The sequence below is a fragment of the Diaphorina citri genome, unplaced genomic scaffold (assembly GCF_000475195.1).
Source record: "Diaphorina citri unplaced genomic scaffold, Diaci psyllid genome assembly version 1.1 scaffold6482, whole genome shotgun sequence".
In the NCBI taxonomy this organism is placed as follows: domain Eukaryota; kingdom Metazoa; phylum Arthropoda; class Insecta; order Hemiptera; family Psyllidae; genus Diaphorina; species Diaphorina citri.
Window position 1 is genome coordinate 232 of NW_007383858.1, and position 8,410 is coordinate 8,641.

The 8,410-nt window shown below is 35.9% G+C and overlaps 1 protein-coding gene across 1 annotated transcript in view; it reads left to right on the plus strand.

The window, feature by feature from the left end:
- Window positions 1-298: 298 nt before the first annotated feature.
- LOC113472615 (twinfilin-like) overlaps window positions 299-8,410 on the plus strand; it is a gene marked incomplete in the record, with an annotated part of 10,870 nt that continues 2,758 nt past the window's right edge. The window contains 1 exon segment of the mRNA XM_026832409.1: window positions 299-388.

Below are 8,410 nucleotides of genomic sequence, written 5' to 3' on the forward strand. Positions count from 1 at the left end.
ATTGAAAATGTTTCATATCCGTTACATAGCGATGAGTTATTATTTTTACTTTTGCTTCGTCGTATTTAGGAAATCAGTTGTTTGAACTCAGGAAGATTTAGGTTTAGGAGAACGCATATGTACCTATGTAATAGCATTTTGCAGTAGGTACTTATCCATCGAACGTATTGTTTAAGTACTCATTAATTTACAAGGATCCTCATTTTTGTCAATAGCTTACACATATGCTTACCTTCATGGCTCCAAAGTTCAAACCAATGTCCAATTTCTGAACTCCGTCTTCACACTTTCCTATGATTTTGATTTTCAGCGAACGAAGCACTGAAAAAGTTTTTCGGTTCAATACGAGATGAAAAGATTCGTGTGTTCAAAGTTTCAATAGAAAATGGTAAGTTTTTTGTCATATTAAGTAGGTATGGAACTTCTTTGTCTTCTATTGTCCACCGAGCAGTTCTGCTGCCTAATAGAGCTCTGGCAGTCCTGAGTTTTAGAATGGGGGTAGTGAATGTGGATTATGTGTAAACCTGTGTTACGGTGTGCCTACATGTGGATTGCGGCCTAGATTGCACACTGAAGTAGAACACTGATTTATCGGATGAAGCAAAATAACATGATACATGAACTTTGATTAGCTTTCTTGTGTTCAGTACGATTTGAAGTTCAAAATGATTGCTTAGTCAAAAGCACAATAGTTACTTGTTCATTTCTCTCCTTTCTTTCTAACATAATTTGTTTTCATGGTTGTTACTAACCTTATTTCCTTTATTCCCTAGTGGCCATACTAACCCCATAACCCAACTTAGAGTTTAGACAGAAAACTTGCCAGATCAAGAGCTTGCTCCATAAAACTTACTCGTCATTACAACCACCTTTGTCATCTGTGAGATGCTTGGTTAACATTTAAACTCAAGTGACAGAATGGTTGGTTGTTGGGGTTTTGTAAGTTTTATGTATCAAGCCCCTGATTGTAGTGATTAGACAGGATGTTCCCATGACTTCCTCACTTACATTTACTATTATATTGCATCTTCTCTAGATTATAGTTAGTTTTATATACTACCTTGTACATACATTCCTCTATCTTGCATTTTCTATCTTGTCTTTTTTTCTATTGTGTTAGATTAAATACATAATTACTATTTTATGTCTTTATTTTAGATTTGTAAAGAAGCTCGTTGACTAGATTTTCGCCGTATTTGGAAACCAATTAAAAACACAAACAAACAAACAAATAGAATACAAATTGTCCTTAACAAAAGAGAAAGCAATTCTCTGTTATTTATACCTCTATTTTGTCCAACGTAAGATCTCATTTAGGCACTGCCTGTTCCTAAAATAAATCGCATTTCACTCATCAACTTGAGCGTTGCACCAGATATTAACAGGAGAACCAGAAAATCATTGCTTGTTTTTGCCATTTCCCCTTTAATACCCATTTGCTTTTAGAACTAACAAAATTTCCACAATAACCTTTTAACATTGAATCACAAGTATTTTACATTAATGAAAAAAGCTCATCAATCTTTGCCCACCGAGTCGAACTAATGTAAACCCCCTTATAAGATGTTCCTTGATTTAAGAAACCCCATTGGAATTTCAATTTATCTCTTTGGTCACGAATAAGTCAACTTTTATAAAGTCCCTATTGTTTTGATAAATTATTTATATTGTGATTTTGGTCCTATTTTACTTTTTTGTTTTAAATTTTTATAAGTTAGCATTTTTATTAAATTGACAAAAATTTAACAATATATTTTCTTGAGCTGTATATAACATGTTTCTTATTTCTCCTTTAGAAGTTTTTTCATTTTACTTTTATACATACGAATAGACTATTTTTTTTTTCTCTCTCATTTATTTTTACTATACTTACCTATCCCTATTACCTACAGTAATTTATTTATGAAAACATTATTATATTTATATGGAAAAATAATAAAACAATGCCAAATTTTACAAGTTTGTTTTGGAATGTCTTTTTGTGTTTAGCCATTGAAGCAACTTGAGATCTTGTTGCCGTAGGGATTTAATTTGTATCGTCATTGCAATTCACATTTAATATATTCTGCAATAGAAAGAAAACAACGGAAAGGTTACTATTATATTTTCATTGTTGTCAATGAATATTTTTATTTTTCTGTACACAATTATCAACACGTTGATATCTAAATTAAAGCTATATTTCATAGAAACAATATGGCAATTAAGGTTAAATATTGAAATTTGTATCTCAACAAAATTCAAATTTCATTAGGCTCATCATCAGGGTAAATATTAATACCGGGATGCTTTGAATGGAATTGAATCGACACTAAGTTTAACTATACGTACGTATTCTAGAAGTTCAATAGAAGTAATATTACTCTTCTAATGAAGACAAACATATGGAGTAATTTGGACTGTTACTCTATGAACAATATTTAGTAGCAGGTAACTAAACTTCTTAATATTAAAATTTAAATCAACAAAACCATCATTTGTGGTATAAATTGAAATAAGAACCTAGTTCTGTTTGGAAGGCACCAGGATGTTTTTCAGAGAAACAAAAGGGTATAAGAGAAAATGCTTTTGTTGATATATATGTACCTATGTAGGTGCCTTTCAATATTTTATTCTCACCTTCAAAGATAAGTGGATTTCCGTTTCGGAAATAGACCAGGGCAGGGAATGTTTTAATGGAATATCTTTTCGCCAGTTGCGGGTCCTGTATCTTGACCATGTGGATGCCATAGATATCGCACTCGTCGTCAACTTTCTCTAAACCTTCCAGGATTTGGTCGCAAATGTTACAGTTGAGTTTATCTGTGGTCAGTATGATTGAAAAGGTATTGATCGGATTTTGTATGAGTCAAATCAAGAAAGAATGCTGAATTGTAAATTATGTGAGTAATGGGTGAACGAACGTATAAGAAGAAAAAAAAATATTCTAAAAAAAAAACGTGATTTTTGAGTAGGTTTTAAATTAAATGATTAAAACACTAGTCGAAGAGTACATAGGTACATAGTAAAATGTTTGGTGGACTTACAAAAGTACACAGCCAAGTACTGTGTTTCCTCTACCATCGTTTCCAGCATGACTCGTGTGATCAATTCTATTCTATCCTCTGTTTTCTGAGTGATCAGCCATTGTAGAACTTCTTCCTCTTCACTTAGATCTCCTGAAAATTTGTAAAAATTAGTGAATCCCGTTTGCATTTTATCATATTCAATGAGTTCCATTTGGACTGAACATTGCTACTATTACTTTAGGTGGATAGTGGATGAGGTGAATAAAGAAATAATTGAAAACAGCAAACTTTTTATTGAATTACAAGACTTGAGAAAATTTAATGTAAAGAATCTATAGGAATTCTAATTTTTTCTACTAAGCATCTCAACATCTCTTCGTACATTTTTTAAGTATACTTACCTCTATAAATACTGGGGAAGCGATGTCTGAAGTACACAACTGCTGGAAGTTTTGTCACACCCCATTTTCTCGCATATCTGGGGTCGGCCATCTTAACAAACGTAATGTCCATGTTATCAGTTTCTCCGTCGATTTTCTCCAATCTCTCCAACACTTTGACCGAATCTTTGTGGTCTGTTTCGTCTAGAATTTAATAAATTGAATCATGTTTTAGGTTAGGAATTTCGGTGTGTTATTTAAACGAGGTAGCTTGGGGTGTCTACCATTTGATATTTAAATTTCTCGTACACCTATCCATATTTTCAGTTACAGCTATATTTTTCAACAAAGTTGAACATAATCCTAATCAAGTTTTGTAGGTTTGCCTTTGTGCATTTATTTAATTTTCCTCTACAGACATACTTGAAATTTAATGGCAAATTCTAGTGGTCGAGTGGTCAAATTTCAACTGATAAATTTAAGGAAAAATGTCTTACAGAAAAACACGGTGACAAATTCATTTTCTTCCAGCAGCTTGTCCAACATTCTTCTATTGACTTCTTCAATTTCGTTCTTGATTTCGAACACATCTTGAGACGTCAACCATGTCAGGATTTTCTCTTCGTCAAACAGATCTCCTGAAATTCGATTTAATTATTTGCTGTTAGCTTTGTTATTTGTTTGATTTTGTTAACGTTTGGTAAAAGTCTTTAAGAGGTACATATGTTTTTGTACTTAGATACTTGAACCTTTGAGTGATGACAGTTATGTTTGATGTATTCATTCTTATGTATCTCGATCTCTACTTTAGTATGATATTACTGAAACTTACCGTCATACAGAAGAGGGACCTGTTTTCTAAAGTACACCAAAGATGGTAGATTGATGATGTTGTACTTTGCTGCAGCTTCCGTGTCCGAAATTTTCACCATGTCGATTCCTGTAAGTAAAGACGAACAGAAGTAGATCTAGGTAGATTAGGGCTGACAGCAATGAGAGCATCTTGCAAAGGGAAAAGTATTATCAAAAGACAGTGTACGATTGTTTTCATGAAGCATGACTAGTATAGATTTGGAATTTTCTTTCAGGATCTTTAAAAAATAAAAATCTCTTCTTTGGATGGGGCCATAGTAGAAAACTCGAGGTTCAATTTGATTTGACCACACAAAATCTTGATCTTGTACCCTCGCGTTGATTATCCGACTTTTGTTACTTACCATATTGGTCTGCATCTCCATCTATGTGTTCCAACTCCTCTAGTATGTCATCACATTCAGGACAGTTCTCGTCATCTGTATAACATGTTGAATAAAATTTTGTACATTAGCTCCTTGTTTAAAGTATCTTGTTTACTAATTATACTTACTGATATACATGTCTAGACTACATTGTTCTTTCACAGTATTTCTTACAAATCGTCAAGCATGCGCCTGTTATTTTATATCTTTGCAGTGCGTGCAGTTGGCTGAGGTATTGTTATCGTAATCGCTCAAAAGTACAGGCACCAAAAAAGCTTTTCAGTTTGTTGCGCTTACAAAAACTCTCCACTCAAACGAAGGTTATTGATTCTAAAGTTCTGGATCTTATTCCTCATTAAGACTACCCGGACACTCTGCAGGTATGGGTGTGCCATATGCATTTGGCTCTTCATATTCAACTGTTCAGTAATGTGTCTATAGTTATTTTGCGTCTAATACGCGGAAGATTTTCTGCCTAAAAAAAAATTCGCTTTCTATAAACTTTGTGTTTGGGGTTTCGTTAAGTTAGTTTTTTCGGAAAACGACAAAGCTTAATAACAGAAATAAGTGGAGGTACGGTGACTACGCGTGGATGTCTCAATTATCATCGTCTTACACAGTCCAGGTTACCTTGCGAGTAACTTACTACTATTCTTACCGTTTGACCCTAAGTGTGGCCCGACCTTAAAAACCAGAATGTGTGTGTGTTACAAAGCTCCTCTAGATTCATCGTCTCTCCCCTTCTTCAAGATGTTACCGACTAGTGCGTCTTTTGTCTCCCTATCCTTCTCTTAACACTAGTCGGTGACTAGTACCCGGCACCATATTGCACATCTCCCTTTGGTCATGACCACCGCACACATCGACAAACCGAATTAGCGTGGTCTGAAAATCGACCTACATGGATTCCACATCGAGACAGCTGATCACACAAATTAGTATAATTAAAATCTCCTTGGATGAGTTTTTAGTGCCAACAAAAAAAAAGTCTTACTACACAACAAAAAAGAAGAATATCGAAGGCAAGCTGGGTACATGAGTGTATTAAAATGTCTAAGTCGTACAGAAAGAACTAAACTGAGTATGTTCACCTTAGGCTAGTTATGGAAAAGTTCAGATGACTCGGTGTCTATTTCGAGTTGACCATTGTAAAACGCGTGGTTTAGGACCCTTCCAAATCCTCTTTCAACTGCTGACTCACGCTATAGAATCCACCGTACGGTGTACCAGGGTGGGCTATGTCCCTTGGGCGTTGACCGCTTTTCTCACTAAGTTTGTAAATTTTGTAAGGGGACGGGACCCCAGGACTAAAGCCGCTTCTGCCTTTAGGTGAACTAGAAACTTACCACTCTTACTTTCCTATAACTCTTCCGCTGGCATCGTATCCCAATGTCATACTACTTTATACTTATTCTTTCAAGAAACAAACAACACTTGCTAGTGCTAGCTCGACAAAATAATGCTCCAAAACCCCACGTCTATAATAGGCCACATAACACAACTCTTCTTCTATCTTCTTATTGTTTTTTTTACATTATTTTCCCTTTACAACACACTGTGTACCCCTCATAGCTTGCGGCGTTGAAGAGTGACATTACAGCCTGTCAAGATTTTCAAGTGGTTCCCCAAAAACAAACCAACACCACCACCACACCCACACAAAACGTACAACAACAACCACACACAAACACACAACCAAACCCACCCCCAAACCAACCACCCAAACCAAACGTAAACAAGCACGCACCTATTTAGTGTCACACTAGTTGATAGTGCAACGACATAAAAACATTGCCACAGTTATTATAATCATCTCTAACATTCATACAACAACCTGTGTACCACCCCTCTCAGCTCTGGGCGGTTAAGAAAAGAGAAATATAAACTATAAAGTAACATCTCCAACGGATTTTACAATCAGTAGGTAATACCAACCAGATAAGAGAACAGCAAACTAATAATTCCAAAAAAAACAACAAACCAACAACAACAACAAGCTCGTACCCACAATCCTCTCGCACAACATAAAATACACAACGAGAGTAAAACAAACAACACACACTAATACAACGACCACCAAGACTAGAAACCATATAATATAACATCAACATAAATAATACAAGACAAGATACCACAACAACAGCCTCTATCCTTCATATGTTCATTTACCTCTTTCATAACGTTAGCCGAGGTTTAAAACTCTGTTAGCTGACTTTACCCATCCTGTATGTAGCATACCCGCGACCGGGACTAAGGTTTTTGTTACCAAAAATCGGGCCATAACCTGATCTATAAGTGTAGGCATACTGGTTTGCAAGCTACATAGAATGGCAGAATAGCTATGCATTGCAAATGTTGTTACTAACCAAATATAGTCCGCGCTATTATCATCCTGATTCAGGCAAAAATGGTTTTATAGAATGTCTGCGCAAGGAACCTGGTATGGCCCTAAATCGTATGGTTTAAGTAGCGAAATGCTTTTGGCGAAGAACTATTAAAACAATGTTTGGTAAAAGTTGTGAAAAGGTGCCTTTACTCCGCAATTCGTTGTTAATTGAAACCAATTATAGACCTACCCCACTAATAGGCTAAAAATGGTTTAACAATGTCAGCGGCAGGAACCCTGGTATGGCCCCTATTCGTATGGTTTAAAAGTGAAAGAGGATGCTGTTTGGCAGAGAACCTCTATAAAACAAGTGTTGAAAGATGAAAAAGGGTAAATTTGGACGACATCATGCATTGCATGCGATGCAAATGCATGCATGCATGCCAATGCATGCATATGCATTGGCCATGTTCTGGTACCCCGATGTTTTTGGTGAAAAAAACCTTAGTCCCCTGGGGTTTTGCTATAAAGGGTGGGTAAAGGGCTAAATTTTAAACGCTGGCTAACGGGTAATGAAAGAGGTATATGGAACATATATCAACAGGGATATGCATATTTCCATTATCTTTCATTAATGTTTACTAGTCAACTAAAAAAAGAAGAGGGGGTTCAACTTATCACTGGAATTAATCAGTGGGTAGGTGGTATGTTTGGGTGAGAGTTTCAAAGAAGTCTCAAAGTAATCGATAAATAATTCTTTATACTTAATAACGATGGGAGTGTGTGGTCTTGGGATAGATGATTATTTTGGTAATGTTAACACACATATTTGTTGCAGCATATTGATAGACTCATACGTTACACGTTACATACTTTGTAACCACCTCTACGAAAGTAAAGGGAACAACGGAAAAAGAAAGATTAAAAATATAACTACGTTTTAATAACAAGGAAATATTTAAGGAAAAAAGGAATTGAAAGAAATCCTCTAGAAGTCTTACTTCTCAGGCCACGAACTCACCGACTATCTACTGCTTTTGGCTCTCAATCGTCTGCTTTAGCTTCTCCAGTTGCGTTCTTACAACCTTTCTGATGACCTGCTTAGTGATGACGAACGACACAAGAAGACATTCAAACTTTGTTTGTTTCCTATCCTGTTACTTTTTGCTGGGATGAGCTTGAAAGAAAAAAGCAATTTAACGGACCAGCGTCGGTCGATCAATCGAACCAACTATGACGCAGACGGAATATCGCGTTCCGGCGCCCAAGCTAAGGGGCGGGCCCCGCCTAAAATAGGACTACCATATTACAAGCAAGAGCCTTGCCGACCGAAAGAGGATAGGACAGAAGGAAGAGAGAAAGTTAAAGCCCTGCTATTCTGGTATCGTCAATGTCAAGGGAGACAGTTTTGGAGAAATTTTTTTTTTTTTTTTAGATCAGCGTTATGGGATAAGCTGT